Source organism: Eriocheir sinensis, unplaced genomic scaffold (assembly GCF_024679095.1).
Source record: "Eriocheir sinensis breed Jianghai 21 unplaced genomic scaffold, ASM2467909v1 Scaffold864, whole genome shotgun sequence".
Taxonomy (NCBI): domain Eukaryota; kingdom Metazoa; phylum Arthropoda; class Malacostraca; order Decapoda; family Varunidae; genus Eriocheir; species Eriocheir sinensis.
In genome coordinates, this window is record NW_026112235.1 from 77,765 (window position 1) to 100,145 (window position 22,381).

The window sequence follows — 22,381 nt, forward strand, 5'->3', positions numbered from 1 at the left end:
TTAGTTTACCCTCATGCTCCCCTTACCTCACTATCATCTATCTTCTCCACTACGTATTCTATTTATCTTATTCCCTTTTAACTATTTTTCATGTACTTTTCTTTCCCTTGCCTTCCATCAGTCTCCCTCAGCCTTTATTTTTCCCTTCGTTTACCTTCATGCTGTCTATCTTTCCCCTCTATATCTAGCGTGACCTTCCCTTTTCTTCCCCTCTATAATCTCAAAAGCCTGGTTCAGAGTCTCCCTTCTCCTTCCTCTCCCCCTCTTCTCCCTCCCGTTACATTTTTTTTCTCCTCCCTTCCCTTCCCTTACCCTAACGTAATCCCTTCCTCTCACACCACGTTCCTTCCCCTTTCCCTCCTCTCCATTCCCTTGTTTCCTCCCCCTCCTCTTCCTCCTTCCCTTCTCTTCTTTCCTCACCTTCTCTGTATATCTCCTTAAATTTACCTTCCTCTCCTCCTCTTCCTTCTCCTCCTTCTTTCCTTTTAGTCTCCTTAATTTGTTTGTTTTTATGAATATTTTTTTCTTTTATTTTCGAGTCACCTTTTTGTCTGTTTTTTTTTTTTTTTCCTTAATTTGACGGCATTTTATTTTTATTTATTTATTTATTTATTTATTATTTTTTTTTGTCGCCCGCGGTGTCTTTGATGTTGCGGGTTATCTAACGCCTTCCTTTGATTGCGAGGAAGGTTCATTATTTTGTCTTTTCCAACAGTTCTTTGTGTATTTTTGCCGTGTCTTTTTCTTTATTTTCCTTGCCGTGTGTCAGTCTGTCTGGCTCTCAAACACACACAAACACACACACCATAATACTTTTTTCTTTCCACTGGTGATTTGTCTTGTCTTTTCTTTGTTTTCCTTTCCGTCAAGCCGTCTGTCGGTCTCTCTCAAACACCCACCCTCCCACACCTGTTGATCCTGTGGAGTGTAGTTGCAGGCACCACTCTATGTGGTGCCCGTGGCCACGCTGATGCGCCGCCACACACACACACACACACACACGCACACACACACGCAACGCATTTTCACTTAACTCCAAATTATCAAAGCCATTCCAATTTCATCACAAAAACCTCAAATACAATAACACTCACACAATAGTACAACACCAAGACCCACCGAGGCTTTCAATCCCTGTATCCTGAGACAGAGTTGATGTTTCACTCCTCGATGCTTATATTCTTCATCACTCCTCATCTTACGTGGCTCCCCCGACGTCCTTACCTCACCCTCCTTCCTTTCCGCCCTTCCTCCTGTTACCCTCATCTCTGTCAGTCCAGGACGTCCCTCGCTCCCTCGCCTGGCACGTCTGATAAGCTATGATCGGCTGCCGGGCTATATAACTTCCGAGAGTGTGTCAAGGGTTCGCTAATCTGCTCTCAAAGCTTATGAGAGTTGAAGGAAAAAAGGAGACTGGATTCTTTGTTTCACGCGCCGTCACGTCACTTATACTGCAGTTTATCTCTCGGTTTTTGGAATAGAGGTTGTAGGGGACTAGGACAGGTAGGTAATGAGGTTTTCTGGTGCCTCGAGATGGAATTATAACCCTTCCATAACTTCAAAGGGTCAGACAATAGATAAAGCTTTCGTCTCACGTTATTTATACTTCAACTTATCTTTCGGTTTTTGGAAGGGGGTGTAGGGTGGTTCTGGGGGTTGTAGAGGACGAGGAGAAGTTGTGAGTGAGGTTTTCCGCTCCCCCAAGCTGAAATTATAACCCTTCCATAACTTCAGAGGCTCAGACAGTAGCTAAACCCTTCGTCCCTCGTTTTTTCGAAGGAGTTGTATGATAGTTTTGGGGTTGCAGGGAACAAGGACAGGTAGTGAGTCAATTTTTCCGCTCCCCCAAGCTGGAATTATAACCCTTCCATGACTTCAAAGGCTCAGACAGTAACTAAACCCCTCGTCCTTCGGGGTATAGCTCAGAACATTACTCCCTCCACTGAACTCCTCCCCTTGACCGAGAATCACTTAATTGGTTCTCGCTTTCTTCAGTATTCTTTGCCCCACTCAAAGCCTCTTGTCAGTTCCCGCCAGGCCTATCCTTTTCAGGCTCTCCCTTGGTAACGTTCACGCTCCTCAAAGCCACACAAACGTTCAAGCTTCGTTCACTGCGCTACGAGGCAATGCTAGACATGAGCAACGCTTCAGGCTTTCACGGCGTATCTATTCCCGGCGCGATGCTCTTTTGTTCTCGGGGTAACGTACGTCAGAAACACGTAGAGAGCATCCAAGGATCTGAATGGTCTCGGATAAGCCTTAGAGGAGCACTATAAACGCGCTATAAACAACGGAAAGATTTATAGAAACGATGCAACGGGTCGTGGCGCCGCGGGGAAACGAGAGAAAGAAAGAAAAATGTATAAGGAAAGAGAGCAAAAAGGAGAAACAACTGTAAATCGTTCACCAGGAGAGTTGTGGAGATTAAAGAGGAGAGGAGAGAGAGAGAGAAGAAAAGTTATTGTGTTTGAGGTTTTTGTGATGAAATTGAAAATGGCTCTGAAAGTTTGGAGTTAAGTGAAAATGTATTACGTGTGTGTGTGTGTGTGTGTGTGTGTGTGTGTGTGTGTGTGTGTGTGTGTGTGTGTGTGTGATACCATGTCGCAAAAGAGCCAAGAAATGCAATTCAGACTAACCTTCACTTTCTTGCAACTTGGGGCGGATAATTGTTTTTTTTTTTCTTTCTTCTCTCTCCTTTTGCGTCCCCTGACTTTTCCTCTTTCCCTCGTTACAAACGCAGAAGCCAACACCTCACCCTCCCTTCGCTAAACCCGGACAGAACACACAGACAAACAAACAGCACAGAGGAAAGGAGCGGAATGGCAAGGCGGTGACGTGTAATTATAACTTTTAACTCTCCTACGGCTGCGTCTTTTGATCTTCATTCTAAACAATCATTTTATTCTCCAGGTTAGTTTTTTTCTGTCTTTCCAAACATTCAGCTAAACGTAAGTAGTTAGTCTGGAGTGGTATTTTCATTCTGTACAAGCATTCTTCAAAGTTCATTTCTCCCATTTCATTCTCCATTTCATTCCTCAACTTCTTTCTTTCACTTCATTCCTCCACTTCATTCCTCCAACTTCATACATTCACTTCAGCGCTAACTTCATCCTATCTACTCATTCCTTTCCTTTTCTTTCATTTCTTTCTTTTCCTTTTCCTTTTTTATTACTCCAAACATTCACCAAAACGTAAACTCTTCCGCAATATCGCCTTCGCCTTCGTATGAGAAAAGTTTCGTATTCAAGTCTCTCCTTCTGCCTTGGTACGATTCGGATTCTGTATTCAAGGCGCTTCTCACAATGATCTCGCCCGTTCTCGTCTCAGTACTTTCCCATTACCTGCGTGAGCGTTGCCTAATAAGCCTCTTCTACCTGTCCTCTCCGTGCTCACCTCTATCTGCCTGTACCGTGTGTAGCAACTGCGAGGAACGTCTTGGTGGGTGGGTTATTATTGAGTGAGGGCGACGTACCCTGTTCCCATTCTTTCTATCTTCTTTCCTTTCCCTTCTTCGCTGTCTGTATCTCCCTTCCTGTTTTCCTTCCTCCCTCTCCTTACCTTGTTATCCTCCCCTCCCCCTCCTCCCCCTCTCATATTTCTTCCTTTTTTCATTTTCTTCCTTTTTCCTTAGCGTTTTCTGTTTTCCCTCTAACTATGTTCTTTGTTTTTTGTCTTTTTCTTCTTACTTTCATTCTTTTCCCCTTCTTCTTCCTCCCCTCCCCCTCCAATTCCTCCTCTTTTTCTTCTTTTCTTCCTTTTTTCATTTAGCGTCTTCTCTTTTCCCTCCATCTTTGTTCTTTGATTTGTTTTCTTTTCCTTATTAATATCATTCTTTTCCCTTCCTCTTCCTCTTCTTTTTGCTTTACCCCTTTCCTGTTTCCTTTCCTCCCTCATGTCTTTGCTAATTCTCTCCTTGCCTTTCTTCTCTTCATCTTTTACCCTTCTACACACCTCCTCTCCTTATCTCCTCTTTCCCGCATCTTCCCACTTCGCTCCTTCCCTCTCTCGCTTCCTCCCTCATGCGTATTCCTCGTTGCCAATTCCTGGAGACTAACAATAAGGATGACATAGGGATGAAGGACGGACGGATGGGGGATAGTGTTGAATCCCTTCATTGAGAATCATTGAAGCCTACTTTGCCGAGGGAAGAAGGAAGGAGAGTAAACGGAGATGATGAAGAGGGGAGACGAAGAAAGGAAGAAGGAGGGAGTGAAGAGGTAATGTGAAGATAAAGAAAGGAAAGGAAAAGGATAAAAACTGATAAAAAAGAAGTAGCAAACAGGAGGAGAAAGAAGAGAAAGGAGTGAAAGGGAACGAGAAAGAGGATGAGGAAGAAGAGGAGGAAGAAAAACAGGAAGAGGAAGAGGAAGAGGAAGAGAAACAGGAAGAGGAAGAGAAGGAGAACCGAGGAGGAGGAAGAAGTGGAGGAGCAAGCAAAAGAGGAAGAGAAAGAGAAAGAGGAAAAAGAGCACATACAGAAAGAAAAAGAGGAAAACAAAGAGGAAAGTGAGTTGGAAGAGTAAGAAAAAGAGGAATAAAAACAGGAAGAGGAGGCGGAAGAGGAGGAGGACAAAAACAAAAATTAAGATTGATAACCAAACCGAAACAAAGGAAGGGGAAAGTGTGAGAGACGAGAAAGGTGTCAAATGCAGGAAGGGGATGAAAGAAACATTGCTAAACAGGAAATAGAGAAAGGAGGAGGAAGGGGAGGAGAGGTGAGGAAGGAGGGGAATGTGTCACCAGAGAGAAGGGGTGGAAGATACATGTTTGCGAGGAGGAATAATCGAGGAGGGAGGAATTAGAAGGAGGAGGAGGAAGGGAATTAGAGGAGGAATGAGGAACCAGATTTTTCATTTTTTTTCTGTGTTATAAAAATTTCGGTCTTTTTCGATCATTCTCCTTTCATTCTCCTTCTTCTTCTTCCTTTTCCTCTTCCTCCTTCTCTTTTTCCTCTTTCTCTTCTTCTTTCACCTGTCCACTTCTCTTGCTCTTTTCTCCATTCTCCTTCTTCTTCCTCCTCTTCCTCATCTTCCTCCACTTCTTCCTTTTTCTCCTTTTCCGCCTCTTTTCTTTTTTTCTCTCCGTATTATGAAAAAGAAAATCCGGGGTCTTCTACGTCCATTAGTTTTTCTTATTATGTTCTGAATGAAGGGAAAGAGGAAGAGGAGGAGGAGGAGGACGAGGATGAAACTGAAAAAAAATAAATTGAAGTGATTAGGATAGATAGACAGATAGATAGATAGAGATAGATAGAGTTCTGTCAAATATCACACAATGTCTCTCCTCACGTCAATATTTTTAAAAGGTTTCTTGCCTCTTAAAAATCCTTTCCTGCTCTCTGTTGTACTCTTCTGTAAACATTTTTTTTTCTGTATTGCACTCTCCTTTATTGCGTTTGTGTGTACTGTACGTGTTTTTTTTTTTCTACGTTAACTATTTTTCTATATTCTTTAGTGTTCTGAGGTCCGTGAATTCTGTTTGTCTAAATTTTATCATCTGTTTTTACTCTATTTTATTTATCAATTATGTCTATTTACTTGCCTACTATGTCTTGTTCCTCCTTTCTCCTCCTTTTTATTCTTTCTCCTCCTCTTTCTATTTCGTTTCCTCCTTCTCTTCTTTCTCAACTTTTTCCTCTTCTTCCTCTCTCTCGGTCTATTCCTCTCTCTTCCTATTTCCCTTCCTCTTCATATTTCTCTTCCTCCTTTTCTTCTTCCTCAACTTCTCCCTCTTTCTCGTTCTCTTCCTCTTTCTCTTCCTTTTTCTATTTTTTTATCTCCTTTTCTTCTTCCTCAACTTCTCCCTCTTTCTTATTCTATTCCTCTGTCTTTCACTCTTTCACTTGCTCTTTCTATTTCTCTTCCTCCTTTTCTTCTTCCTCAACTTCTCCCTCTTTCTCGTTCTATTCCTCTGTCTTTTACTCTTTCACTTGCTCCTCCTCTTCCTCCTTCTCCTCTTTCTCTTCCTCCAACTCCTCCATTTCTCTAAATTTCCTACGCCTCTATGCCATAATATCCCTGAATAGTGTTCGTCTAAACTTGCTACACTCAACTTTATTTTATTCTGTTTTGATGTTGCTCGCCTCTACTCCATTTTCGCGTGCCAGCAAAAATTTAAAAGTGCTAGTGTTAATGCAAGAGGACTTTACCCGATTAAACTTTCCACCTCGGCGAATATATTTTGCGGCAAAGTTGGACGGGGGAAAAGTTTACGAAAATTATGGCAGGGAAATCGATGGTGAACGTTGGAGAGGATGGTTTTTATTTTAGGGTAAACACGATTATGTTCACGTTACTCAGTTAGGACGTTTTTTGTTTCCTCGCGTGAAAGGGAAGAGAGAGGAAGTAGATAATGGGAAAACTGATAAAAATAAGTAAAAGGCAAACGAAAAAAAGAGGAAAATAGGAAATAGCAAAACGGATAAATAGTTAATATGTGGATAAGTAAATAAATGATAGGCCAATATACACGTTTATGTTCGTTTTCTTTTTGTTTGTTTGTTTTGCCCGGGTGAAAACAAAACAAAAAAGAGAAAATGATATTGGGGAAACTGATTAAAATAAGTAAATAAGTAAATGGTTGGGTCTTATTCACGTGAAGGCAAAAGAAAACAAGGGAAACAGAAAATAACAAAAAGAAGATAAGTGAATAATTAAGTAAATGGTGGACTAATTTATACGTCTATGTTGAGCAATTTCTTACTCTCAGCGCCATACTTTCTTATCCTTAATATATAGATAATAGAAAATGCCAAACTGAAAAATAAAAAGAACAGCGAATAAGTCAACAATGGTAAGCTAATATAAACGTTTATGTTAACTAATTCATTTCTCTCAGGGCCATACTTTCTTGTCAATAATAGATAATACAACAAGACAAACTGAAAAACAAAATGAATAGTGAATAAGGCAGGAAATGTTAAGCTAATATATACGTTTATCCCCACCAATTTCCTTTTCTCCGAACCCTACTTGCTCATCCAATTGTAATGCCTCGTGTAAGAAAAGATATGTAGGGTAAGTTACGCATCTGTGTAATTCTGCTGGATAGGATGTTTTGGGCCGAGAAATGCGTCAACAAATTCACGTTATGCTCCAGTGAATATTCTTCCCTTGAAAAGATTAAATTAGTATTATTATTGCGGTTTGCGGCCTCAGAGGTGTGTTGAACCCTGTGATAAGGAAGGTAGGATTATTATTGTATTATCATTTCTATTATAACATTTTTTCTTTTATTATTGTTATTATTATTATTATTATTATTATTATTATTATTATTATTATTATTATTATTATTATTATTATTATTATTATTATTATTATTATTATTATTATTGTTGTTGTTGTTGTTGTCATAGTTTCTTTTTCTTCACTTTCTTTATTGTCATCTTTTATCATCTTCTGCTTTATTTCCTTTTCTTTTTAGCTTCTTCTTTTTCGTCTTCTTCTTCCACCTCTTCTCCTCCTTCTCTCCTCTTGTTGTTATTCTAGTTTCTTCTTTCTTCACTTCGCTATCATCAGTATTATCCTCATCTTCAATCTTTCTCGTTCTCTTCCGCTTCATCTCCTTCTCCTCTTCGCTTCCTCTGCCTCTTCTCCTCATATCGTCATCACTCTGGCCTTCCGTACTCACCACGTTCCCTGTCAGACGCACATGCCAGAGAAATTACGAGGATTCTTGCATTACTTAGACTCTCAGGACGAGCGGACGAAAAAATCTTACTACACGAAGCACGAAGAGAGGGATATCGAGGGAGGGAAAAAAGGAGGAAAGAGGAAGAGGATAAGAGAGAAAGGAGTAATAGAAGGGGAAAGAGAAAGGGGAAGACGAGGAGACAAAGGGAAAGAAAAGGCCCGTGTCGAGATAGTGAAATATGGCTGGGTATGCCCGTAGAGTTATTTTACGAATGTCGGGATGGATTGGACGGGTACATGCTTCAGAAATCTAATGGTGATGGGTTTTACATCGCAGTAGTGGTAGTAGTAGTAGCATTAGTAGTAGCATTAGTAGTAGTAGTAGTACTAGTAGTAGTAGTAGTAGCAGTAGTAGGAAATACATTCACGACTTTCAATTCAAATTCTGAACCCCGGTACGCATTCGCCTGACCTCATCTCCGGCGAGGGAGGTCTTTTCCCTTCGTTTCCCGCTATGAAAGACAAGAAAAGAACGAGTGCAAAGAGCATATGAGATGAGCTTTGTGTGTGTGCTTCAGAGAGAGAGGAAGGGAGAGGGAGAGGGAGAGATGGATTGGACTCTTTACTGTTAAATTTATTACTTTTAGGCCTCTGGAAACATCGACTTAAATATTAATATCGTTATACCCATCACAAAACCTGAGGCAGAAGTAGACGATCTTATTTATTTTCATTACTTTAAGAGGTAATACTTGTAGTGATCATTGAAAAGGTTATGTCTCCTTATCTCTCCTTCTTATCTTCCTTCTTATCTTCTATCACGTCTTTCTTTTCTTCTTTCAACTTTCTCTTGTTCTCACTTTATTTCTTCTTTCTCTTCCTCCTCCTCATCCTCCTTCTCCTCCTCCTCTTCGACTTTCTCTTCTCCTGAATTTCTTAATTTTCCTGCCCTTCTCTACGTCTTCCTCCTCCTCTTACACCTCCTCCTACTCCTCCTCTTTCTCCTCCTCCTCCTCCAGTTCACTCCTTCTGGTACGTAATGAGAACGTTTTAGCACTAATGAGATGATGTGTGAGTGGGACGATGGTGATGGGGCTCGAAGCTGTAATGATGGTAATGGGAGACGAGCGGGAACGGTGGTGGTCGTGGCGGCGGTGGAGGGGGTGGAAATAATAACAGCGCTTGAGAGGGAAAATAAAACGCTAAGGAAAGGGGAACAGGCATTTGAGAATATAATTACAACAACTCTTTCCCAAACTGCCTCCCGTAATCACCCGTTCAGGAGTCCCAACGTTGCCAGGTACACCATCTTATCATACTTCAAGCCATTATTTTCAACATTTCAACTTCTCAGTTTGCCCATTTGAAAAGCCTCTCGTGGAAGTTCTTGCTATACTTTTCATGGACTGTTCTGTAATCCCAAGTGATAGTTTTACTCGACTTCTGCACAGTGTTGCCAGACCCTCGTATCCTCAGAACTCTTCTTACATCATTTCCATCCCCTAAAATGGTCGTACCAGCACTAATAACGACCTAAAATTAAAGTTAGTGTCATTAGCGTCCAGTGTCGATGTTTTGTGGGTCTAGTTATGTGTAAAAAGCTGGAAAATATGACGTTTGCTGAGATGGTATACCTGGCAATACTGCTTCTGCACCATCAACGGGATAAACACCCATGAAAACCCGGTTAGCCTTCTCAGTGGCCTTAGAAAATAACCGTAATGGGAACCCGATACGTTTAAGAATATGAACCTCATCTTTTGACACGTAATTCTTTCCCCAGAAAACATTGATACTTGACACTAATACCTCTAACTTGAATTGTAGATTGTTATTGTAGCTTCGTTTCAGAATATGAACCTCAGCTTTTGACACGTAACTCTTGCCCCCCAAAACATCGATGCTTAACGCTTATATTTCTAACTTGAATTATAGATCGTTATTGTTGCTTCGTTTCAGATTATGAACCTCAGCTTTTAACACGTAACTCGACCCCAAAAACATCAATGCTTGACGCTAATATCTTTAACTTTAATTGTAGATTGTTATTGTTGTTTCTACGATAGTTTTACGGTCTGAAGATGATTTAAGCGATGTTCTGAGCATACGAGAATCTGGTAACCCTGTCCAGGACTCCACGAAGACCAGTGAAGGGCGACGTTATTTACTTGACGCTAATACCTCTAACTTTAAGTGTAGATCGTTATTGATGCCTCTACGATAGTTTTAGGACCTGAAGATGATTTAAGCGATGTTCTGAGCATACGAGAATCTGGTAACCCTGCCCAGGACTCCGCGAAGACCAGTGAAGGGCGATGCTATTTAATTTTTTGGACACTTAAGGCGGGAATTTATGATATCGTTGGGCCGCATCCTGGTCCTGCATAATATCGCGAAGTGAGGAGAAAATGAGCTCACTTGCTTTATATTACGGGAAAAAATTCTGGTGAAAAATTCGTTTAATATCTAACCAGCGAAGCAAAAGATAAAAAAAAACAAAAAAACAGTAAAGGTTATATGAGAGTTTAAGCGAAATACCAAAGGAATAAATAAAAAAAAAAGAAATGAGCGCAATGAAAATACAAAGAAATTTTACGGATGAGAACTTTTATTAATTTCAAACTAGACACTTTTATTAATGCGAACGGGAAGGAAACACAATGGGTGGAATAATTATGACGCCATTATACAACCCCAAAGGAAAACACTGAACTGTGAATAATGGAGGAAAAAAAAAAGGAGTTCGTGTAAGTATATATTAAAACGAAACTTTCCCCATTCAACACACAAGAAATGAAAAATGTTAAAAGTGAGATTATTTTGAAGATAAAGAGATCAAGGTTTATTTACTTGTACATTTAAGCTCTCTGTTCAAGTGTTGTATGTAGATAGACAAATAGATAGATACATAGGTTGATAGATACATAAATATAGAAGAAGTGATTAGTTAGGAAAAGAAAAATTGAGCAGTAAATAAATGAATAAACACAATCGGATAAACAAAAATCATAACACACACATCAACAAGAAAGGAAAAAAATAAGTGAAAAATTACTCTATGCACAATTTATTTTTACATTTTAAACTCTTTCTCGTCTTTTTAATACATTGGGCTCCTTTGGGCTAGACTGTATTGTCCTTTTTTTCATATTGGGCTTCTTTGGGCTAGTTTTGGGGTCTTGGGCTGGGCAGTGTCAATCCTCCTCCGCTCTGTATCGTTGGCATTGTAATACTGAAGAGAATTATTATAACGTTAGCTCAGGAAAAGTTAGTGCTTAGTTGTAGCATATATGAGAGAGAGAGAGAGAGAGAGAGAGGGAGAGGGAGAGGGAGAAAAGAGAAGAGAGAAGAGAAGCCACGGTTTCATGACGAACATCAAAGAAAATAGAAAGGAGAGAGAGATGCCGTGACTGTGAACTGAGCAGGAAAAGGCGGAGGAGGAGGAGGAGGAGGGAGAAGGAGAGGAGGAGGAGGAGGAGGAGGAGGAGGAGGAGCGGGTGCAGGTCAAATAAGAAGGATGAGCCGGGGTTTCAACTTGATGGCAAACTTTAATATTCACTAAGTTGAGAGAGTTGGCGAATGTAAAGTTGAATCGGTGACCAGGAGAGGGAGTAGAGGTTCAGGCGAAGCAGGGACTAATACATAACCCCAATAATAATAATAACAATAATAATAGCAGTAACAACGACTTTCTGTATTTAATGAACATGTTACAGACTTGTTTTTTCCACGCTCTTCTGTTTACCTGTATATCTGAAGCTTCCTATTCACTTTTTCCTCCCTTCCTCTTCCCCCTCTCTCTCAATTTACAAGTCTCTCCTTTCCTCCTTCTTCCAAACTTGATTCTTTCCTTTATATTCCTCCCTTTGTGCAAACCCTTCCCTCCTTCCCTTCCTCCGTCCTTCCTCTCCTTTCTCTCCTTCCTTTCAAACCCCTCCTTCCCATCTCCCTCCCTACCTGGTTCCTTTCTTTCTCTTCCTTCAGTCTCCATCCAAACCCCACTCTCCTTTCCTCTCTCTGTTCCTCCCTTCCCTCCTCCCTTATACTTCTTCCTTATACTCTTTCCTTATATCCAAAGTCCTCCCGCCTTGCTCCTTCCCCTCCTTCCCTTCCTTCTTTTCTGCTTCTTTATACTTTCTCATTCTTCCACTGACTCATATCGCATCCTCGTCGTTCGCTGAAAATGATATGCAGATTGACATAACAGAGGCAGCCCGCAGTGTTGCCAGCCCCGGCGGTGACTCACGAGACGCCAGTGTGCGGAATCGAAGAGTCGTTTGGAAATATCAATCTCATGTGTCGAGGAATTCAAACACGTGACATTGGAGCTATTTTAAAGGAAACTCGTGGCTCTCTCCCTGTCTGTCTGTCTGTATGTATGTATGGTCTGTATGTCTGTGTCTCTGTCTGTCTCTCTGTCTGTCTCCCTTCTTATCTATGTTAAAAGTGAGGTGATTTTGAAGATAAAGAGATCAAGGTTTATTTACTTGTATATGTAAGCTCTCTGTTCAAGTGTTGTATATAGATAGATAGATAGATACATAGACAAATAAATAGATAGATAGGAAGATAGATTAGATTAGTTAGGAAAAGAAAAGCTGTAACAGTAAATAAATGAATAAACAAACAATCAGATAAACTAAAAATAAAACCCACGCATCAACAACAAAAAAACGGCTTTAATATCTCCGAAGTTCAGACAAAGGCATCAGTTTCTGTCACCGGAGGAAGCGTATAATATAATTCTTTTTGAGAGCAGCAAGTTTTTACGCGTGAAAGGAACGAACCTGACAACGCCTGGACGGGTCGACAACATGTTCATCTGCTGTGTGAAATGGGGGGAGGGGGAAGGTGGGGGGGGATGGGAGGTACTGTGTGTGTGTGGGGGGGGGGGGGATGCGGGGTTTAGAATGAGCGTGTGTGTCTGTGTGTGTGTATGGGAGTGTGTATGTCTGCTTGTATATACTCTTATTTTTTAAACATTTTAGTATTAGAAAGATATAGACACGTTAAAGTGGAGTTCGATTCATTCTAAAGAGCGCTGGATCCTTCCTGCGTGGAAATATATGCAAATTCAATCCTTTGTCTACGTGTGTGAGTGTGTATGTGTGCTTCCGAATACTTTTTTTGGAACATATTAGTATTAGAAAGACACACACAGTAATATAGTCGAGAGTATTGTAAAGGGTATTGAATCCGACTTGCGTGAAAATATATGCAAATCCAACTCTTTGTGTGTGTGTTTGAGTGTGTATGCGTGATTCCTTTTGTTATTTCTACATATTAGTGATTGAAAGATAATGACACGGTAATATATTCGGCTGCATTCTAAAGAGTACTAGATCCCTCTTGAATGAAAATAAATGCAGATGCAATCCCCAGTCTGTGTTCGAGTGTGAATGTATGCTGGCGGGTTCTCTGGTTTTGGATCACATTAGAATCAGAAAGAAATACACTCAGGAATAGAGTCGACTGCATTCTGAAGAGTACCGTATCCTTCGCGCGTGAAAATCCATGCAAATCAAATCCTCCTCATTGAATGGTTTGAATTCCCACACGAGCTCATTTAGCGAGTTCGAATGCATCCCATTAAGGTATTCTGAATCCAAACGCACGGCGGCGATTGCTCTTTAGTACCCGGGGAAAAGAATTTGGAACGTTGTGAAAAAAAAAAAGATAATTCCTCCCAATATTGAAATACTTTAGATCCTGGACAGGGAAAGTTTAGGATTTTTTTCCTTTTTTCTTTTCCTTTTCTCAGTTAAGAAGGGAATTATAGGGAAGGGGAAAAGGAATGGTAAGGGTGGAGGGAGAGAGAGAGAGAGAGAGAGAGAGAGAGAGAGAGAGAGAGAGAGAGAGAGAGAGAGAGAGAGTATGTAAAGGGAGAGAATTGAAGAGTGAGTTGGTGAAGCGAATTTTATCTGTATTTTTATTTTATTTCTTTTTCATTTGCTGCTACTGCCACTATTACAACAGCAATAACAAGAGCTACTACAACGTCTACAATAACCACTACTACTACTACTACTACTACTACTACTACTACTACTACTGTATTATCTTTCAACCATCTTCCACAGCCCTTTTTCATTTCACTTCTCGTCATTTTCAACCTTTCCATCTTTTTCTCCCCCATTTTTTTCCATGCTGGTTTTTTTCCATATTCAGAACCTTGTCGCTCAAACATAATAAAATTCCTACCATGACTTCCATTCCCAGGCAAACCTCACCGGTGAATTTTATTTTGCTGAACACACAAAAGAAACGAGATAACAAAAACGCGTATAACAGCCTTTGAATGTGAGATAAGAAATGTTTGAAAAAAAGAATGCAATAAAACTCTTTGCAGCTGAGAATGGGTTAGCGATCATCATTTAGTTACGATGGTGGTGGCGGTGATGGTGGTGGTGGTGGTGGCGGTGATGGTGATGGTGAGGAGGGAAGGAGGGGGCGTAGTCTTTAGTTTCAGCAACGCAAAAGGAAACAAACATAGCAATGACAATGGACGTAAAAAAATATGCAGCAATTCAGTTCCATGCAGATCAAAGAAAGGAAATTCGTGTATGCGTGTGTACTTGTTTACGTAATGTGTGTGTGTGTATGTGTGTGTGTGTGTGTGTGTGTGTGTGTGTGTGTGTTGGAATGCGTAAGTAATCATGGACTTATTCTCCTTCAAATAGAGTTTTCAATATTGCCATTTTAATATAACATAGATAGCCCTTCAAATTTCCCTTCTTTTTATAGCAAGATGACTTTTCCTTATACTAATTAACCACACACACACACACACACACACACACACACACATTCCCCCTCCCCAACATACACTCTCCCCCCCCTAATCTCCTCCATCCCCCTTCCCCTTTCCCCTCACATCCCCACCGTCACCTAAATCCCCTCATTACTCCAAAATCACCAAATTACTCACCCAGGCAGCGACCTCAACCACCAATCCCTATGATAACGGAAACGCCCAAGCCACACACACACACACACACACACACACACACACACACACACACACACACACACACACACACACACACACACACACACACACACACACACACACACACACACACACACACACACACACACACACACCAGAAAGCCACCACGATCGATACCCGCTGATCTCTCCATTAAGACGAGCACTTCACGTCCGTCACCTGTGGCCTTCATCCACTCCCGTCCGTCTATCTGCTGTCACGCCCCTCTGTCACCTGTCCTCCGCCCGGGAATTTCTAGAGGTGGGGCAAGTGTTTGTCTTCGTGTCTGGTGCAGATGTGTGTGTAAAGGTGGAAGTGGATGGGATGGAGGAGGTGGAAGATGGTGAAGAGGAAGAGAATGAAGAAAATGAAGAAGTAGATGATGATGAAGAAAAGGAGTGTGAGGAAATGGTGCATGTGTGAAAGTGAAGGAGGGAGGAAGATGATGATGAAGATGATGGGGAAGAACAACAAGAACAAAACGAAAAACAAGAACAAGAAGAACGAAAACGAGGGTACAAAAGAAGAGGGAAAATCAAACAAACGTGAAGAAAGCAAGATAACAAGTACACAGATGATGGCAATGAATGAGGAGATAAAAAACAAGAAACAGTGGCAGAGACTAAAAAACTCACACTTGTTGCTCTTCAGCGTCTGCAAGAGAAATGAGGGTCACGGGAACCTAAAAACGCTACAAACAAAAGAGACTCAACTACTTTCCCGGGAGATTAAAATAAATAACGTAGTTTCTCCTCTCACTCACCCGCTGCGGCCTTCACGATGCACTTCAGCAGAAAACGGAATGAGAACGAAATATGGGCGTTTAACATGTAAAAGTTTAGTGTAGGAAGAGGATATATCAGTCTGTCTTTCTCTCTCTCCCTCTCTCTCTCTCTTTCCGAATATGTTGCGAGAAATGAAACCGATGCCGCTGGATATATCGAAGCGCCGCAGAGAAAGACAAAGGAAAGCGGCTCTACATTTCTACGGTTCCTGCACATTTTCGTTACCTATAAAAGAAAGAATGGATATGAATGGCCTGCAGACTCCGGGGCAATATCGGTGTTTTATCTGTTCAAGGCTCCATATTCGCACAGAGGAAGGAAAAAGAATGGCATATGAGAAATTTTTAGTAGTGAAGAAATTTGTAATATCGAAAAGTGATGGGGCTTGAACCTCTTCTATTGGCGCAGATTTGCCGCTGTGATGGGAAGCAGAAATAGAAGGTGATACTTCGAGAGATCGCAAAAATCTCCTTAATCTGCACATCACGTTTTCATTTTCTGTTTCATGCGCGAATGTTGACTTTTTTGTGCTGCTTTTTCTAGCAGATTCAGCACTCTCTTATTTATAGAGAGAGTTTTATATATATATATATATATATATATATATATATATATATATATATATATATATATATATATATATATATATATATTTATATATATATATATATATATATATATATCTATATATATTTGTTTGTGTGTGTGTGTGTGTGTGTGAGAGAGAGAGAGAGAGTTATTACTGCTTTACCCTTCCGTATGCTCCTGACGCTCTCTCCCTCACCCTTACTTTGATGAGGAAACGAGAAAATGCCGCGTGAATCTCCCTCCATCACGGCGGGAAGGAAGAAGCTTTGTGGGAGATAATGGAAGAGGAGGAGGGTTGAAGAGACACCTGAGAGCCTCGTACGATGCTTGTCCGTCTGTCCGTCTGTCCGTGGAATCCCTTCACGCCCCTCAGCGTTATGAGGAAAAATAATAATAATAAAGTGTCCTCGTAATGAAAAAATATATATAAAAAGTGTCATCTCGTAGTGAAAGGTGGAATGATTGTTAGATTCCCGCATGTAAGAAAGTAAAGAGGAAAGTTAGAGCATGCAGTAAACCAAACATAGAAATCAACAGTAATACCAACTCATAAAAGAAAAAAAAAAAACGTCTAAGTTCACAAATACATCAGCAAACAGCTATCATATCCACACCATATATTTCTTTGACAGACTAATCAAATCTTACTAAACAGTGGCATTGCTTTACATTGTTACTGATATAAAGCGTAATTGATAAAGAAAACGTAATGCAATTGATATATATTGTAATGCAATGAAACTGATAAATATCTTAAATTATATAAAGTGTAAATAAAAAAATATAATGTAGTTGATATAGACTGTAACGTAACGTAATTGTTATATATGTATTGTCATTGCTATCAAGAACAACTGCTAAGAAAAGACATTCCCTTGCGATCTTTTCTCTTTACGATTTATTTGGTTTCACGGACAAAGCAGCAAAGCATAAAACTCACCTTTCCTCACTGGACAGAACACACGACGAGGAGGCATAAAAATCAAACAAACAAGATCGAGTGGAAACCGGAGCAAGGCGAGGGCAGGAAAGATAGGGGGAAGAGAGAGAGGGAAAGAGGGAGGGAGTCGAGTGTAGGCGGTGCCGGAGGGTGTAGGAGGGAGAGAGACAGGGGGACAGGTGAGGGTGGCAGCGTGTGGCGTGCAATGGGATGGAAAGAGCGGGAAGGGTAAGGCGGACAGGGTGTTAAGAGACGATATGGAGGGGAGGACATGGGCAAGTAAGGGAGCTGTGTGTGTGTGTGTGTGTGTGTGTGTGTGTGTGTGTGTTATTTGGGCGAAACTTTGGACTTTGAGGCCCCGAACATACCTGAGTGTTAGGGGGAATGGGAGAAGGAGGAGGAGAAGAAAGAACGAGAGAGGGAGAGGAGAAGAAGGAGGAGAAGGAGAAAGAACGAAAACGAAGAGGAGAAGGAGGAGGAAAAGAAAGAACGAGAGAGGGAGAGGAGGAGAAGGGGGAGAAGGAGAAAGAACGGAAACGAAGAGGAGAAGGAGAAAAAACGAATACGAAGAGGAGGTAAAGGATATGGAGGAGGAGGAAAAAGAACGAGAACAAAAACGAAGAGAAAGACTACGAAGAAGAGAAGGAGGAGGGAGAGAAAGAATAAGGACGAAAAGGAGGAGAAGGAGGAGGAGGAGAATGTGAGGAAATGAGAGAACTTTCCTACTCTCCTCGGGCAAAAAGAGAGAGAGAGAGAGAGAGAGAGAGAGAGAGACGAACAAGAAAAAATATTAAGGTGAAGATATATCGAAAGAGTAATTATATGCTGGATGGCGAGAGGCAGCAGGAGATGGACCTAAGAAAGAAAGGCGAAGGAATAATGGGAAGATGATGATAAAACGAGGAAGAAAAAGGAGGAAATCAGAGAAGGGAAAGACCACGAAGATGCAAAAACAAGTTGAAGGTCTTTTGTAGCGAAGAAAGAAGGAGTAAGAGAAAGATGATGGTAAAAAGGAGATAGAAAAAAGAGGAAATTAGAAAAGGGAAAAACCACAAAGAAGGAAAAACAAGTTGAGGGTCTTTTGTAGCGAAGAAAGAAGAAGAGGGAGACGATGATAATAAAAAGAAGGAAAAGAAGGAAATTGAGGAAGAAAATGACCACGAAGAAGAAGAAACAAGTTGAGGGTCTTTTATTTTCGCTCACTGAGGCAGACAAACGTTCCAGCGATGACCAGAAATAGACGAGGAAGAAACAGACATAAAACGAATATAGAAAAAAAAAACGTTCAGATATAGATTTTTGTGTCATCTTTGCCGCAGGTGTAGAAACAAAAGAAGCGGATAATGAGAATCGGTAAACACACACACACAGACACATACACACACACACACACAAACAAACAAACAAACACTCATTAAGCCACACTGCGTCAGAATAGAATAAATATCAACTTGACTCGTGTGTGTAGTGTGTGTGTGTGTGTGTGTGTGTGTTTGTTTTCTCCCCTTGTCCCTCCACCCTCCATTTCCATTCCTCTCTCCTCACCCCAACACATACAAAAAAAAAAAATCAAGTTTGTACAAGAGAAAAATCAGTGAATAAAAGAGAGAGAGAGAGAGAGAGAGAGAGAGAGAGAGAGAGAGAGAGAGAGAGAGAGAGAGAGAGAGAGAGAGAGAGAGAGAGAGAGAGAGAGAGGTGTCGAGCTTCCAGAATAATAGGTAAAATAACAATAGATTACGTATTTATATATTCACTTTCTGTGTGTGTGTGTGTGTGTGTGTGTGTGTGTGTGTGTGTGTGTGTGTGTAGGGTTATCTGGCATTATCTCCTCTACTTATAAGCGTATTCCTGGAAGAAGAAAACAATATAAATATCACCGAGTCTTTTATACGCTAACCTCTCTTTCTCCAGAATGTATATATTTGCTACTATTTAGATGTGATGGTTTTTTCTTTTTTTTTGTAGAGAGGTCAGATGAAGGTTATATTTTCCCTATATATACATCAAACAAAGCATAGTGTAAGATATCAAAGTAAAAGAGTGTGTATAACGAGTTTAAAAGAGTATGAAAAAATAAAACACTCACACATACAGCATTCACGGGAAACAGAAGTAATAATCCTTAGACTGTTGTTAGTGTGTGTGAGTAAACAAACACACACACACACACACACACACACACACACACACACACACACACACACACACACACACACACACACACGTAAACAAACTCACAAACACGTACCTTTCTCCCGTGCACAAACAAATACACACACACAAACAAACATATACTCCCCCCCCCCCCCCACAAACAGACCCTCACAAATACAACGATGTACTCTCCTCTCCAACACACGAACAAACACACAAACACGAACACTTACACTCCATCCCCCATACACACACACACACACACACAAGCAGACACGCATGAAAGCAGATAGACTAAGAGAGGGTGGAACGCGCCAATGCCCTCCAATGCGTACCGAATAATTATGGATTGCAGGTAAATATATAGTACAGGTAAACGGCCTTGATAAACTTGTACTGAGAGAGAGAGAGAGAGAGAGAGAGAGAGAGAGAGAGAGAGAGAGAGAGAGAGAGAGAGAGAGAGAGAGATCAAAACAGAACAAATGAAAGAGGTAAAAAAAGGAGATAATAAGGAAATAAAACGGGAGAGATAAAAGAGAAAAGCAAAACTCTAACAGAAACAGAGAGAAAGAGAGTTAATAAGCAGAAAAAAACACCAAAACAGAACTATAGGAAGAAAAAGGTGAAATAAATGGAGATGATTAAGAAAGAAAGAACACAGAGACAAAAGACGAAGGCAAAAATCGAGTACGTAAGGAAGGAGGTAAGAACGTAAGGAAGGAAAAGCTTTAAGGGGACCATCCTGTGTTTTACCCGTGTGTTAAATTTCTGTGTTCAACGTCGTGCTCTCCCCCCTGCCCCCTCCCCCTTCCTTCCCCCCCTCCATGGCACACAGCGGGGGCGGCAGGAAAGTAATGCGTTAAATACTTCTGTCTTCAAAGTTCGGAAAGTACTAATTGGAAAGGGAAAGTTTGCCCACACCCGCTCTCTATTTTTTTTTTTTTTTTTTTTTGGTAGTTCCCGGAAATTCGAGAGAGGAGGGACATGCCTGCTCTGTCTCCCTCTCTTCCTCTTGTATGTCGCTGTCTTTCTCTATCGCTGTCTCTCTCTATCGCTGTTTCTCTCTCTCTCTCTCCCTTGTTTTAATGTTCCTTTGTGTTCGTTGTTTCATCATTTCTTATTTATTTTATCTTTTTTCTTCTATTTATTTTATTTTCGCGACAAAGGCAATATGAAAGGTACTGCGAATTATTATTTTATTGTCGTGTGTGTGTGTGTGTGTGTGTGTGTGTGTGTGTGTGTGTGTGTGTGTGTGTGTCGTTTTTTATACATAAGTTTTTTTTTCACAACACATCTTCCTACTTTTGTATTACCCTAGAGATCCTTCTGGTTTAAAAAAGCATCAAATATTTATTCATTACATTCTAACACAATCTTTTTTTCACAACGTATCTAACTTTTTTATTATCCTAACATCCATCTTCTATAATTGGGTACCAAATATTTCTTCGTCACTTTCTACCTCAATCTATCACGTTATTTTTCTTCCGTATATCAGAAACGCTAATGAAACGACGCTCTTTTTTAATGGTAACAAACTAGCTTGGTAATACCCTTAACATTCATCAGCTATAATTGGGTCTTAAATGCTGCCTCGTTACTCTCTACCTCAATATATCTCGTTATTTTTCTTCGGTACATCAAGAGCGCTAACGAACGATTCTTTTTTTTTTTTTTTTCAACGACAACGAACTCGATTCCCCTAAAGTGCCGACTCTGCTCATCATTCTCGTCTCCACGGGGAAAATGATACGAGTTTTTTTTTACCTCTTTTGTGCTGTCTTCTACGATAAGTTAATTATATATTCTTCTCGGAACATTTCTTTTTTTTATTCTGACGAAGTAGTCTTTACATATTTACTGTTTTTTTTTTTCCTTTTCAATTTCTTTTCATTACTCCTGTGTGTGTGCTTTTTTCTCTGTTTTTTTTCTGTGTGTTTGGGTGTATGAATGTTTAATTGGCTCTGTAATCCTGTTTTTTCTCTCTCTCTCTCTCTCTCTCTCTCTCTCTCTCTCTCTCTCTCTCCCTTCCTTTTCCTCCCCCCTCCCTCCCTCTTCTCCCATATCCCCTTAAAGTTACCCCGACACACAAACTCTCTCAAAACCCCTTATAAAAATGCATTCCGATACCCTGCTTAATGTTGTTCCCGTGTTCAGATCCCAAACGTTTTCATCCGACATACGTTCCCTTTTTTTCCCTTCCCCGCCGGCTCTTGCGCCACAATGGAACGTTTCCGGCACTTACTGAGCCTCCGTTACGGCCACAAGTACCGCCACCGACGCCCATTGAACGTTTAAAAGAGGTCAACATTTGGAGACTTTTCAGGCACGGGGCGGAAAATGGCCAAAGTTGCACCGGAGAGTAAAATGAAAAGTCTGCGATATCTAAGAAGGGACTGGTTTTGTTTTTGCCGAGTGCATGGAAGGGAGAGGGGCCAAGGGAAAGATAGATAGATAGATAGAGAGAGAGAAAGAGAGAGAGAGAGAGAGAGAGAGAGAGAGAGAGAAAGAAACAAAGAAACAAGGCAGGAAGCCCGTAAGAGAGAGAGAGAGAGAGAGAGAGAGAGAGAGAGAGAGAACGAGAGAAAGAGAGAAAAAGTGAGACAGGTGTTCAGATTACAATTTTCTACTTTTTTATTCATGCAAGAGTGATTCAGTTATTAACAAGTCTCTCACTATTTTAATTGTGTCACGTAACTCTATATGTTTTTTTTTTTCCATATTGTTGCACGGGACTTTATATCTTTTTTTTTTCGCGGCTGTGATATGTGTGTGTGTGTGTGGGGGGGGGGGAGATGGGGGAGGGAGGGCATTTTTTTCAACATGCGGACACATATAATAACTTGTATATTCTTCATGGGCCATCATTTATTTTTTTCATTCCTTCCATCATTAAACTGCCCATTGCATAAGAAAATCCATTCTCTTTTTTTCTCTCACTATTTATCTATCTGTCTTTATCTATCTATCTCCACGTCCATCAATCTATCTGTTTTATGTTTTTCCTACCTTCAATATTCTGTCGATTGTGTAAAACCCATCATTCTCTCTATCTATTTATCTTTCAATCAGTCTTCACACCTGTATCTTTTTCTCTCACACATTCACCTGTATTTCTATTTCTGTTTTTATTTATTTTCACTAAACCGACTAATATGCAAAATGAAACCATTATCTTCCATTCTCTATCTATGTCTATCTACCTATCGTTCTCTTTTGACATCTATCGATCGATCTATCTACCTCTCTCCCCTTTACACCTACACACAAGCAGCTATCCATTCTCTCTGT

The 22,381-nt window shown here is 40.6% G+C and overlaps 1 protein-coding gene across 1 annotated transcript in view; it reads left to right on the forward strand.

Annotated features, from left to right (window-relative positions):
• LOC126994745 (high-affinity choline transporter 1-like) overlaps nucleotides 1-22,381 on the forward strand; it is a 116,052-nt gene that overhangs the window by 75,590 nt on the left and 18,081 nt on the right. The gene's annotated exons all lie outside the window — the stretch shown is intronic.